A 14,407-nucleotide genomic window follows, 5' to 3' on the forward strand; every position below is an offset into this window, starting at 1 on the left:
CAAAACTTAGCATACAGTTTGCATAAATGATTACTGTTCTGGTGATAGCCACTCTCAGGAAAAAGGACACTAGTTTCTACTACAAGTCTGAGAACATTTACTTTTGAACATCCTAGTTCTTTATCTTCTCTGTAGCATGGGAAATGCTGATCATATTGTGAATACTTTGGTAGTTTTCACAGTAATCCTTGTATCTCAGTCTGAGGTGATTATAGCATTTAGCTCTTGTCCTTTTCTGAATAGCCTTCTGAAAGAGTAAGATGTAAAATAAAAGGTTTTCTTCTACCTGAAAGCAAAGTTTGCGGTACCATTCAGCAAAGAAAAAGTCTAAGTGGTTCCGAAATTGCCAGCTCAGTACCCCAACCATTGCCATGCCTGTCTTCCCTGCCTGATGGTCTTCATAACAATGGCTGACAGGTTTTGGATTTGGTTTAAAATTTGTACTTTAGGCAAAGCATTGTTAGGTACTCACTTTTTAAAAATGTATTTTCACTTTTTTCTGTACAAAGATATGCCATATTAAGCTCTTTATAGAGATTTTCAAATACTCCAAATTTTTCTTTCCTTTAAGTTTGTTAAAGCATAGACAGAAATCCCTGGTGAAAGCAGACTAAGACAGGCTTTTACATTAGGAGCATTATAAGGTACATTGCATAATGCCATTTGTGCTGATACAATTTTGTTAGATGAGAGAAACTGAGGAGAGAGGGAGAAAACCAAATTCATGTCAAGTCAGAAGCACTAATACTTAAGGGAATTGTTCTATGCACTGCATATGAAAAGAATAAATGATTTTTCAGCTAAAGAGCAACCGCACACTGGAATTTTTAGAACTCCCACATACATGAGTAGTGCTTTTCCATTTGTTATAAAGGAAGACTTAATGTTTTAAATAGAAGTATTGGAAAAAAAGATGAATAAAGATCATATTAAAGTATGGTAATTCATTTGAGGAAGGCAAAAGGAAAGGAAATGTATTTGGTGGTTCAGTGGTTTGGTTGGGATTTTTTCCATTCATTATTGTTTACTCCAGTAAACTATTTCAAAATCAAAATGTAAGTTCAATTCCTTTTCTGCCTGATCCACCAAGGGGTGATCTTCTGGGATTTTTTCCTTCCAGAAATTGGGCAGGATACTTGCTGTCAGGACCAAATCACCTGAATGGTACTTGTGTCTAACTACCCTGTTCCAAAACCAGCATCTACACTCCACCCTAGGTAGCATATGATGCATATGCTCATGCAATAACCTCATCAGGAAATGCAAATTCCAAATTTTTTCATCCCAGACTGGAGTGATTTGTGATGTGCATTCTCTAATGTTAAAAAACTGTGGTTACAATGAAGGGGCTCAGAGCCTCTTTATCGTATTGCCCATGAATTACGATATTACAGCCAAAATTGTGGTCTTAGGAATTCTTGCAAGGATCCCATCCATTTTAACAAAAGAAACTGCAATTGTGTCAATGGCCTGGCTGCCCTGCCCACCAAATCCCCTTGATATTTCTGTATCTGAGCCAAGATTTAGAAGGGATATGTAACAGAGAAAAAATAGAGGTCAGGATGGCAAAATATGTTCCTGTCTCTGTAGCCTGGTAGAATATGGCTAAAAGAATCGTTCAGATGATGTAACATTTTTAAAATACATAGAAAATAAAATTGTGAGGAATGAGACAACTCTTAGTAGAAATTAAAACAATTTATTAAAACAGAAAAATTGAAAAATTGCAAAAATTAGCTAAATATAAAAATTTGGGATCCTAGTGGCTCAGGAGGTATGCCCCAGGAGCGCAGGGATTCAAGATCTTAAGGCTTAGACAGCACTGGACCTCAGGTAGAGAAAAAAAAGGCTTGCAGTGCTAGGCTGGTCAAAAAGAAATATATTTCTAAAGGCCCCTGAAAAGGAGTAGGTTTCTCCAGCACTGAACTTAGCAGGCTGGAGAGGAAGGGGAAAATGAGGGCGTGTGTTTCTTTTGCTCACTTTTATAGCCTTTGCTCCGCCCACAGTCCGCCCCTTTGGTTTAAGGTGATTGGTGTTTTCCCTTTGACAGATTATCTCTGTCCACCAATCATTAAATTCAGGTTGCTATGGTGCTTACAGGGTAATAGCTGTGGGGGCTGTTTGTTGGAACTGGGGTGTTGAAATTTTCTCTGGAACCAAAGTACAAGTCAAAACATAAAAAAATACATCCAACACATCTTAAAACACTTGTAAAAGTATACAGTAAACACAGGAAAGATAACTCTTATGGTGTACAGGTGATTAATGTTTGAGAAGGGATTTTAACTGGGGAACTTTTAACTGGGGATTTTTTTACTGGGAAGGGTACAAATGAACTGCTTTGAACAAGTGAAAGCCATAATAATAAAACTTGATTTGTGTACCTGGGCTGATGGGTTAATTTTAACATTCAATTTAAAAATATTTAACTCAAAATAATCAAAGCACTTAATATGCAAAGACCAAGCACTAATAGGGATTTCATGTATGACAAAAATCACCAGAACTCCTCAGCTTGTGTGCTGTGCAGCAGCACAGTGCTTTTACACAACATCTAGGTACAGCTCTGTTTGATGGTTCTTGTGCTCAGAGTGATGCCTGAGGACCCGTAGTTTTACAGATATTATTTAATGTCCTCATTACTTGAACTGGAAGACAGACAACTCAGAGCTCCGAGACCCCATCTCAGTTCCTCTTCAGTGGTGCTGAACCTGGCTCTAAATTCATATGTGCTTGGCACTGTTTGTTTTCTCATCCCTCTCTGAAATTTCTCTCAGCTGCTTACAGCTTACTATTCCAGCTAATTAGGTGACAATCTAATAATTGATTTGTAGGTGCTTGCTAATTAAAGTTAATCATGTATGCACAGTTGTGATTTTTTCTCATTTCAGAGGAGTGTGATCACAACCAATGGAAAGACAGCAGGAGGGAATGATTCAATGTGTGTGCATAATTTTCTTGAGAATCGTATAAATGCTTTTCAGGTTTCTAAATGTGGTAGATTTATCTACCACTTGAACTGAAAATGCTGCCAGTGACTGAACAGAGAATCAGTGTCTTAGGGTATACCTTAGGTATATCGATATTAAACTAAAATTGAATCTAATGAAAATCTTGTTCAGTGGGGAAAACCTGGGACTGGGAACCCTCAGACAAATCCCCCGGTGAATCAGACAAGTCCCCAGCAGCAAAGCGTAATGAAGCTTTGGTGCTGTAAGTGAGAGCTGGACTGTTCAAAATTTGTCAGTATCACCCTCCTTATGTACATTCCTGTACCTGTCTTTGTTCTTCATTCTCCAGCCTGTAGTTTATCCTGTAGGTGTAAAACATTGGAGAGCTGTAGTCTAATGTTAGATAGTAAATGTCAGGGGTTGTCATCTCCTGAGTTAAGCGTTAGTTGGTAAATATATCCAATGTGGTTTTGAAAACTGTTCACTGAGAGAGCATTGAGGATGTCTTCCTTGTCTGTATGCCAATGAATTTGAACTCTTTATGTGGGGTTCTAGACCATCGTATTTGCATCTAAATCTTGCTATGTATTATTCCTGCTGCAGTTGTGGGTGGACTTTGTTTAACTACATATTTTTCCATAGCTTTTAATCTTCCCTGGACTTTCATAAGAATGGAACTTTACTGATGGTTTTTATGGAAATAAAGGGGTTAAAGGATATACAAAGTACTTTTTTCTTTTCTCTGCATATCAGGAAAATATGATTTTTAATTCAGCTGGTAACATGGATTAAATTGGTTCTGAACTTGAAAAAAAAATCATCCTAGTGGAAGGAAATGTGGCCTTTGTGCTTCCACTGTGGATATGGCCATGGATAGCAGTGCTGAAGTAGAGTGCCACAATGAGGGTGCGAGTGTAAAAGGTGTGAGCTGGTGAAAGTGCAGAGTTGAAGCTGGGGAGGTCATAACGGGTGATAAGTTCTTTCACTGTTCTAAAGAAAACAAATAGGTGAGGAGATTCACTTTCACTTCCCACCTCAGAAATGGGCTGGCAGTCAGCGAGACAGGGGTATCTTGGGAAATTGCATCCCTGCCACTGAGGAGCTATGGATCAGTTTCTCTCACATGAAGCAGGCCTAAAGTGCATTTAGCACCTTTGCTATGACCCTGAAACCTTTGCTGCATGTTCTGCTTTCCTCATCTCCTGGGTGCCTAGTGCAGAAGTGGATGCCCCTTTCTCACCACCTAGGAATTGTCACTGTTTGTAAGAGTTTTCATCCAAAAGTGAAGTGTGCCAAAGTACTTCAGAAAGCTTAACTTCAGCGATAGCAGTGTAACTACTTTGCTGAGCAGTGTTTTATAAATTGCAGGTATGCCTCATAGGCACATTTGTTTTCCAGAGGTTTTGCCTTTTGGTTTTGTGTTTTGGGTTTTTTTTCCCTGCTGTTTTAGTTACAGCTCTTAGTTACACATCGTTAGAATTGTTCATCTGTTTGTACAGCTTATATTCAGTGATCCCAGTCCTGCCCTGGCTCTGTGCTGGGCTGCAGCCAGGCGCAGTTGTAGGACAGGAGTCAGGGCTAGCAATCGTCTTCAGTACTCACCAGCTTTGCGTTGAGGAGCAGCTTCAGGGGTGAGTAGCAACATGAAAGTAATTGTATATGGCTTTAAGTACAGAATGGATCAAAGGAGCAGGAGGGCAAATAGTTATCTTAGTCTTGTGCAACTGCTAGGGAAAGCAAGAGAGGACAGAGATGGGAAGAATAAGAAAGAGGTTTTTCAAATCGTTTTTGCTACATGTCTGTGGTAAGTTGCTCTGTGCCACTTTGGTGATGCAGAACAGCTATAAAGTTGGTCTAACAACATGTTTTTTCTGCATTTACTGCTTCACCGGAGCACTGCAAAACAAATGGAGTGTGAGGATGAATCAGTCCTGTTTATTTAATTTTGTTTTGCATACTTGAGCTTTACAGCAACATTATTAATGGCTAAAACTTGAGAAACATTCATCTTTGTTTCTAGCAGAAGCCAAAATAATTGGAAAAAAATGTTTTCCTCTGGTTTTCAACTTTTTCAATTAAACTGCATTTGAATTTTTTATCTGTTGAGATTCATTCTTCATTATCTTCATTATCTTTTCTCAGGGTTGCATGTGTCATTCCCCAAAACTGAACTCCCTAGGGCTAAGAGTCACTTTACATATTCCTTAAATACGAGGCAATGAAGAACAAATACATTGAGCAAATAGAAAGGAAGAACAATGCTGTAAAAGTAGTCATCACCTTATGCAGTTATAATTATTACATGTTGTCTTCTTTTGTATCTCTGCTTTACCTTGGATATCCTCTTACATATATTTCTGTGTATATATTGTACTTAACTCTAACTTAACATATTGGACCAGTTCTTCAGTAAATAGACTCTGCTGGTGACGGAGAGATTGGAGGTTAACAATGTGCATGTTGTGAGTCCTGACAAAGACCTCAGACTGTTTCCATTGATTTCAGAGGTGATTTTAGCAATTTACACTGGGGAAATGAAACCTTGAAATGTGATGAAAACTATCAGCTGGATTCTTTAGTAGCCCCATAGAAAGTTTTGGTTCAGATCTTCTCTTGGGCTGAAGAGTTTGGCATTTCCTTTTTATTACATTTATTGCTCCACTACTTTTTATATAGCAACAAATTACATCCAAATCTGGAGCAATTCACTATTTGATTGCATTTGATTATTTGTTTTCTAAGACAGTAGCTTTACAAGCCAAAAGTTGAAATGTGAGCTTTAAATATTTCTGTTCAAATGGGAAGAATTTTTTCTCTACACCCTTCCAGTTTATGGTGGTTATGTTTATTCATTCTCATCCAGCTCTAAAGGAAAGACTGAGGATCATAAATACCTAAAGCTGAAATGCAATCAAATTTAGTAAAATATAATTTCTCATAATGCATCAAGTACTTTCCCCTTCCGATGGCTTCAACATCATGATGAAGTTTGGGTAAGGGTCTATATTTGTAACTTTTCTTACAGCCAGAGCCTATCTTGGTTTATGGCAAAAGATGGGTCCACAGATCTTATCCTGCAGTATTATGAACCATGCTCCCATTCACCAGCAAGAACTTGATAAATATCTGACTCCCAAGGTCTGTCTGCAAAACACAGCTGCCATCTTAGGGGTTCTTGTACAGCATGCTTTACTCAATGCCCCATGCTCCAGAATGTGTAGAATGATGAATACACAGTGCTTGCAGGGGGAAACACAAGTCACATAGATCAAAAAAAGCATTATATTCTTTGCCAGAAATAAATCACAGTGATTGTTTTTTGTTTTTTTTTTTTTTTTTCAAAATGGATAAACTCTTTATTTACCTGTGGATTTTTAAAATGTGATTCTAGGTGAAATACAGCATATTCACATGGAAGGTACATCGAACTTAAGTTGAAATTTGGATTTCGTAGCTTTTGGTGGCTGTCATTATCCACTTCATTATTAAGAGCAAATTCTAGTGAGAAGTAAGCATGTCACTACATTTGGACACTGAAAGCAGGAATATTATTGCTTCATTAAGTAGATACCAGTAAGTTCTATTTCCCATCTGAAATATTTTCCGTAAGTCAGATTATTGCAAACATCTGAAATAAATCCACATAGGAAATATGATTTTTCTTAAAACTGCCAGAGAATAAACACACCTGGAGAGACATCCTACAACTAGTCCTTTTTTATCAGGGTCTGCCACTTAGAAGTCATTAGTTTTAAAAAATGCATCATTTTTACTTCTTAGACAAAAGGCACTATCAACTTCTTTGGGAGAATCCATGCAAATTTAAGAATCTCCATGTTATGTATAGCTGTCTTCTAATTTCTGTTCTCTTCTGCAGAGTTACTGGTATTTATTTCATAGCAAAGTTTATCAGTATGTACCTACCCATGGACACAAAAAGTTCACTTTTTTGGTAGTACAAAAGTTTTGCTGAATTTAACTTGCTTGTAAGCAACAGGTCTCTTGTTTTCTTAAAGTAAGGAGACTTTAGAGATATCCATGGTGGGTTTTGCCACTTTTTCTTTGAAGCTGGAATGTCACCCTTTGTTTCACTTTTCAGTGAACTTGCTCTGCTCCTGGGTCTCAGCATCAGCCTTTTTCGAATTCTGCATCCTGACGAGTGGCTGCTTTCAGGCTTGCCAGAAGCAGTGCTACTCACATCCCTCCTGGCTCTGTCGCTGGGAGACCTCCATGTCCACACTTCAGTGGGTGTCATCAGCATATTTTAAGGAATACTGTGAGGGTACTGTACTGCCCAGCCATCTGGCAGGGAGGGAGGTGTCCTGTGACTGCTTCCAGGGAGTGCGTGTAACTGGATTTTGAACTGAATTTTCAGCCTGAGGATCACTGGCACAAAGTCATCCAGGTTTGCTTTAGAGCCAGGTTTGTGTGTGGGTGGAATTTTAAAGCATATTTGTTCGATAAAGGCTGCAGTCTCTGGGTGCAGGAAGCATCTGCTCATTGACGGCTCCTCCCTTTGCCGCGAAGCAGCTGGACTGCTTGGAAGAGCCCTGCTGGCAGGTGGCTGCAGAAGCACTGGCCTGTGCCCCTCCTTTGACCCAGACTGTCAAGGCACACTGGAACTGGCTGTTCACTTAACAGCTCCAGGACTGGAGTGTGGAATTGGCATGCAGCTGCCCTGCTGTTTCCGTCTTTGCATGAGGTAAAGCGCTCAGTGCCGCAAAGTGAAATCCAAGCTCTGTATTAGTGCAGGATGGTGCGCGGATCTGCTGTGCCAGTACAGAGCAGCCTGGTTTGCACTGAGAAGAGATACATGGCAGCATGTTTACTGTATTTTTATTTCAATTTTCAGTTCTAGATTTCCAGAGGTCTGCTTTGAAACTTGGAGAAGCCCCTCTGGAGGTTCTGTGCATTTAGACTGAAGTAAAATAAGCAATATCTTGCTTTTCCATTCCAGAGGAGTCACTGCCAAAATAGGCCTTTTTTAAAGGGATAACTTCTGAAGTTGAAAAGTTGCCTGCTTTCTAAGGTATGACTCTTTCAACTCGCTCTGGTATTGTGAATTTTTTACATTTCCTCTGGTAAATTTGAAGATTTTTTTTTGTTTTTTCATTGATGCTTATTGCAGGACCTATATGTAAAACTGGAAAGATAATTTGGTACTTAATTCGGTTTGTGGCTCTACATCAACAGGATCACAATGACTTTCATTCTTATTTGGAATCCAAGTTGTCATAGGTGTTCAGACTTCAGTTCTGTTAAAGTACAGAAGATGTAGTAAATTTGCTGTACAACTTCGTGAATTTCATGAATAGAGTTGAAACACCCTGGTAAGGTGAACATGAGCTATTTTCTGTGAAAATGTGAATTCTTTTTCTTTTAATCCTTGATAATGGTTTTATTCAAGAGCTTAAGTCCAAGAACATTCTTTGAACACAGCTATAATTGCTTATGAATATTCCAATTATTGAGAAGGCAGTGGTAAATCATCTTGTCTTCATAGAGAAAGAGGAGTGTCATTGTGTAATGAAGACTGTGGGTGGGTAATCAGGACTTTAGAATTTGAAATACTCTTTTCTGCCATTCATTCTAACTTTCAGCAGTCACTGGTACTTTTCTTGCTTCAATTCTTCTAAATATGTCAATAATAGAAAGAGTCACCTTACAGGGATACTTAATATTTGCAAAATGCTTTTCAGCTTTAGCAGAAAAATGCAAAGACAGATAAAAACTATTTCTCAACATATTAATTAATAATCTTCTTCTTTTACTTGTGATACATTAAAATGAAAAGGAAGTTAGTTAGAAAACCACTACAGTTTTCAATGGTTTCTTTATGTAAAATTGCTAACAATAACGATATTTTAATGAACTTATAAGTATGGAAATGCTGACACGGCAAAAAGTAATACAGCTTTTTCTTTTATTTATTAAGTTCTGGATTCTTCCTTCTTTCCTAATAGCCCATTTTGGTTCCTATGGAAGTAAGAGTAAACTCAGTTTAGTTGTCCATTGCCTTCAGTAGAGAATTCTATAACATCAAAATTAGAACAGCAAAAATTTTGAGGACTTTCAGTCAATTATTAAAAAAAATGAGTACTCTGTGGCTGAAGGAGTTCTGAAAAGGGTTTTCAGTTATTGGCAATTGCCTTTTTGTTTCGCTGAGTTCAATGTGATTGGAAGTTCCTTACATTTCAGTAGGTTATCTGTGCTTCTTTTAATTATTTGTAAAGCTTCAAATGAAAATGGAGTGTCTAGGCAGAGTGGAGAAGAAAAAAAATACACATAATATCTACAGTTGACATTAGAACTACACAGAAATATAATAGGGTTTGAAATACAGGTGGAAAATGATTATTTTTTTTTTTATGTAGGCTTTGTGACAGTCACCAGATCAGAGGATGAATGACTAAACAGCACAGATTGCTAATTATATCACTCTTATTAGGGATATTCTGGTCTCCTGCCATGAGAAAGAGATGGGGAAGAAGTAAAATCCCACACAGCTCACAACCCTCTCGGTGTAATCCTAAATGCAGTACTTGAATTGCTCTCTCCAAGGATGTAAAAGTTTTTGAAATTTGGATTCTTCTATTCCGTCTTCTCTTTTAATCTCTTTATAATTGTTAGTTTGATGCAATCAATATTTCTTCTATATATTTTCTAAGATTGACATTTTTTAAATTAGTGTCATATAGATAAATTCAGGAGCTTCCAGCCCTGAAAACAATATCTTTTAAAATGTTAGGCTCACATTCAGAAGAGGACAGGGTGGAATTTGTACTAGATAATCCTCTCTGGTTCACATAGTCAGTGAGGAAAATTTTTTTTTCTTTTATCTAATCACAGTATACTTTTTGCTTAGTATGTGAGTGTTCTGTGTGGGTTACCTCCCCCTCTTCAACTTTTACTGCCTGCAGTTTGCTGTTAGTGTCTTAAGTGAATTAAATCGGTCTACGATGTGTGACTTTATCTCGTTTTATCAAACACCCTGCGTAAAACTGAAGAGGTAATTCCAGGTGAAGCAGACCAAGCACCCTCGCAAAATATTGTCTGAATTATTAAAGGAAATGCTTAAATGACAGTTTAGTCCTTCTTTGGAGTAATAAAAACACTTAGGATAGGACAATATCTGAAATATACTTCCTATACGGAAATAATTTTAGAACATCTTCCAAAATTTATGTGACATTTTGAGAAAGATGTGTCTCTCCTGTGTTGAGTGTTATGGATAGTATCAGTTATGGTACAGCATGTAATATCATTTAGAGCTTCAGAAATGCCCTAGATCCATTAGTCTGAGAGAGGAAAAAGAAAATCATTAATCATCCAGGAGATTCCTTATGATACAGAGGCACACTATATTAGGAGAGTGAAATACATGTCAATTAACAATATTTACTGTGTTTTTATGATGGATTGTTACTTACTGAACTGCACTGAAGCAGTAATAAATATCGAAATGGTGAGATGAATTCCAAACCCCTTTATTTCGCATTTCTTTGGTTGTAGTCGTGTGTTCCAGCTGAAATCTACTTGATAAAATGAGCTGCTTCTTTCCTATATATCCCAACCTGTGAGCTCAGCACCACTTTGTGAAACAGTTTTTGAGACTAATGTAAGTTTACTGTGTAAGAATTATTGATGTATCTCTGAAAGAAAGATTAATCTTTTTGGGCTCTGTCAGACAAGAGGATGAGACACATCCTCAGCACTTTTACCCAGAGACAGAAGGCACTCACGACACCAGAGGTTGCATCTGAGATATGAAAAGAAAGTGCTGGAGCACAGAGCCTGTAGTGGTGGCATTTTAGCACTTAATAGGCACATGATGGCAAAAGAAATCAGTAAACATGTGCAAACCTTAATGACAGCCCTGAGAGGTGATGGCCATCATATCTAACTGGGTAGTGACGTGTCTGTGACAGATGTGTGACACCCCTAGTCCTCTCAGGGATGTTGGTATGAGGAAAGGATCACTGCTTCCCCCTCAGCATGAACTGGTATGCCAGATGTGCATGCAGTACTCTTGGTGGAGAGCGAGGAGATTACTTTGTGCTCCTAGTCTCTAATAAAAGCAATCAATTAATGTGAAAACTCTTTTCTGTTTGTGTATAGAAAAATAAAAAGATTAATTCTGAGTGTTGACCTTGTGTTAACCTGTGTTATGCGAAGATACACTGCCAAAATACATGGATTTGGAGACAAAAAAGACAAATTCTATACAGAAGAATTGATGAAAAAATAAAACCTAGGTTTTTATCATACAGTGGACACATGGTTATGAAGATTCATGTATTGAATCTTTTATGCCTTTCTTTGTAATAATTGTTGATTAATGAAATATCAAAGCTATGGATGCTATTGTATTCTGAATTGGTGTTTTGAGATAAACATGTTTAATAATGTAGCTTCAGAATTTGTTTTGAAAAAGTGAATACAGTACTTTTATGTGCAGTAAAGAGATAATATTTAGTATCTCTTTAGTTATATTTATCATAAAAAGAGTTTTTAATATCCCAAGAGAGCCTCTTCTCTTACCCCTTACTCCTTTTTCAGATCCTGCTTTTTCTTCCTAAGCCTGTACACTTTAGGTCACCAATAGATTCTTAGCAAGGTTGTGCTACTGGTTGATCTTGAGGAAGCCATTAAGTATAAATAGAGGGATTCGTGAATTTCTGTGTGGTGTGTGCATTCATATATACAAATGTATATATATGTATATACACGTGTATGTGTAAATATATACATGTATGCACTGCTAGTATTTTGCCAAGATAAAATGCTGTCTCTATTAAAGTTTTGAATCCAGACTTGACAATTACAGTAATTACCTTTTGTTTCATTTGTATCACTGGAATAAACTTAGTGATATTTGTTTCTGCTGACACTATTGAGGTACGTAAAATTTACTGACTAAAAAATCCAAAATTGAGAAAATGCCTCCAAATTATGATCTATTAAAAAATTCTTTGCATTATCTCCTTCAGGGCAATGCAAATTACTCTGGCTCTGTTTTTAAGAACATTTCGTGGAAGTAAGTTCCAAATAAACTTATTTATAGTAATTGAGTCAACAGCAAAAAAAATTTGGATTTCAGTAGAAAAACAGAAACTGTGGGAACAGCAAACAGTAATGGTGCTAATTTCTGTGGACAGGAAAAAGTGCTTTGAGGGAAACATGTTCCATGTTAGCATAATGCATATTTCATTTCCCTTTTTTGATGTGAAGAAAATGAGATAAATTGATGCAATCTCAAAATCCAAAATTGAAATTTATACAATTGTACGTGAAATAAATGCGTACAATTTTTAAGTTGGACTAAGTGTGTTTTCCTCTAAAAAAAGCTAAACAAAGTCAGCACATAACCTTTTCTCTACATGGCAGATGTTATGTTGAAACTATACACAGTGGAGTTTGTTTCACAGTTAACTACGTGACCTATTTGTCATTTTTCATATGTCACAAGTTCATGTTGTTTAGGTCTATCAAATCAAATGTGTGATTATGGATTTTGCCTAGCTTTCCTGGAGTCCACTTGCTTGTCAAACTCTCCAGTGAACATCCTGGTGATATTCAGCACACAGGAAAATAAGGGAAAGTGAATTCAGCAGCAGAGGAACTGCAAGGACAGCAAAATATCTCCGGCTTCAATGAGGTGCTATTCAGACAGAGCTTCATAACTACATGTTTTTGTGATACTGGGCAAGACTGTTAGTAGGATAAGTAAATAAGCAGATAAGTAAATATTCTTTTCCTAACTCACCTCAATTTGTGTTTCAAAATCCTAACTTTTTCACACAGACAGAACTAATACAGGTAGGAATCAGGCACGTTTTAAGCTTAAGTTCTCTACCAGGGCTTTTCCTCATGCCTGTGCCCATTTTTGCTCACCTGCAGTGAAGAGCAGAGTGCTTCTTGGCCCACTGATGTGATGCAGAGTTCATCAGTGGAGTAGCCACAGGGTTTGTCCTGAGTCTCCTCCAAAGCCTGGCCAGAAGAGCACTCCTTCCAATAGGTGTAAGCATCTTCTAGCCAGAAGATAAGTGCATTCTGATTGTCTGTGAGATAAGCAATGTATCTCAGTCCATTGGAGGGGCAAATAGCATGTGTTTTCAACTAAATGAAAAATTCAGGTGATTATTGCAAGAAGAAGGGTAGTGGACATCATCAAAGCTGTAATATGGAGCATAATACAGGAGATAGGGATACAGGAGAACTATTGTGGTACTACAAATTAATGAGAAGAGGGGAGGGTAGGAAAAAGAAATATTTTATGTTGATAATGTCTTTCTCATTTATCTGACCTAGTAATGCTTATCCTAGTTCCTTGATCCTGAAGAGGATATTTGTTTACTGGCAGTTCCTTTAGCCTTACACCATTGATACAAAGCAGTCAGTCATCTCTTAAGTGTTGTTTTTGTAGATAAACACTGCAGAATTATAAAACCTGTACACAGTGATGTTGAGTATCATTCATGTGTAGCCAGCCTGAGGCCTTGCTAAGCCTACATGGACTTAGACACTGCCAGCCTTTTGGAAGGTTCTCCAAGAAAACAGGAGCAGAGTTTCTCTTTCTTTATACTTAGGAACTTACTTCTTAGTTTGGAGGTTGAAATTATACCTAATACCCTGCTCCCTGTTCTTAGAGATGCTTCTAAGACAGTTCCTAGAAATAAACCTGGCTTCCTCCACCTCTCTGCTAAGAGTTTTACGTAGAGCCTTTATCAATCTGTCTTTTCTTCACATTCTTTGAACAGAGTGATCCTGTTTTCACTGCAATCTTTTTCCTTCTGAAATACTGCTATCAGCAAGTCAGTCCCAGTCACTCTGAAAAGGATCATTACTTATTCATTAATTATGAATTATTCATAATTCATTACTTATTACTTAACCTTCAAAACCAAGCAGAAGGTCACACGACAATAGGACTTTGTGCATGTGACTTATTCATAAAAGCTGGTAAGAAAAAAATAAGACCAGAAATTTTCCCCCGTGTTTGTTAAGCAGATATCCATATCTGATAAGCAGAAAATACCTTTCCTGCTTTCAGGTTTCTTGTGTTATCCCTGGTCAAGCTGACAGCTTTTGTGATCGTTGCCCTGGAAGCTCTGAACTGTTCACTACACTTCTGGCTCCACCCCTTTCCCAAAGACCTCAAAGGTTTGACATTCCCTCATCTCTCTGTTCTCTGCGTTGGCAGTTGTGTCATGGACTGGACAGGACCAAGGGGTTGTTCCTGGGTGGGCTGCTTGATTGAATTTTTTATTTGCTTGGGTGCTCCTAAGTAGCTTCATTTCTTTTCTTTCTCTATCTGAAAACCTGTTTGGTAGCAGTTTGCTGTGATTGCAAACACACAGAATCTGGCACTGAATTCAGAAAACACAATGTATTTTCATAACTCTGCAGTGTTTCTTTGTTCAGCTTGGCTTTGCACTCTGCCTCAACAGAAAAAG

At 37.6% G+C, this 14,407-nt stretch overlaps 1 protein-coding gene across 9 annotated transcripts in view; it reads left to right on the plus strand.

Annotated features, from left to right (window-relative positions):
- The window catches only part of CHRM3 (cholinergic receptor muscarinic 3), a 265,817-nt gene that overhangs the window by 169,887 nt on the left and 81,523 nt on the right, over window positions 1-14,407 (plus strand). Inside the window, exon 1 of one of the 9 annotated variants that reach the window (XM_069010356.1) lies at window positions 14,063-14,114. The exons of 7 other annotated variants lie outside the window; for them this stretch is intronic. The gene's annotated coding sequence lies outside the window, so the exon portion shown is untranslated. Of the gene's footprint in view, window positions 1-14,062; window positions 14,115-14,407 lie in introns of those variants that run through there. One more of the 9 variants, XM_069010360.1, reaches the window with a different exon arrangement.

Source organism: Aphelocoma coerulescens, chromosome 3 (assembly GCF_041296385.1).
Source record: "Aphelocoma coerulescens isolate FSJ_1873_10779 chromosome 3, UR_Acoe_1.0, whole genome shotgun sequence".
Lineage (NCBI taxonomy): Eukaryota > Metazoa > Chordata > Aves > Passeriformes > Corvidae > Aphelocoma > Aphelocoma coerulescens.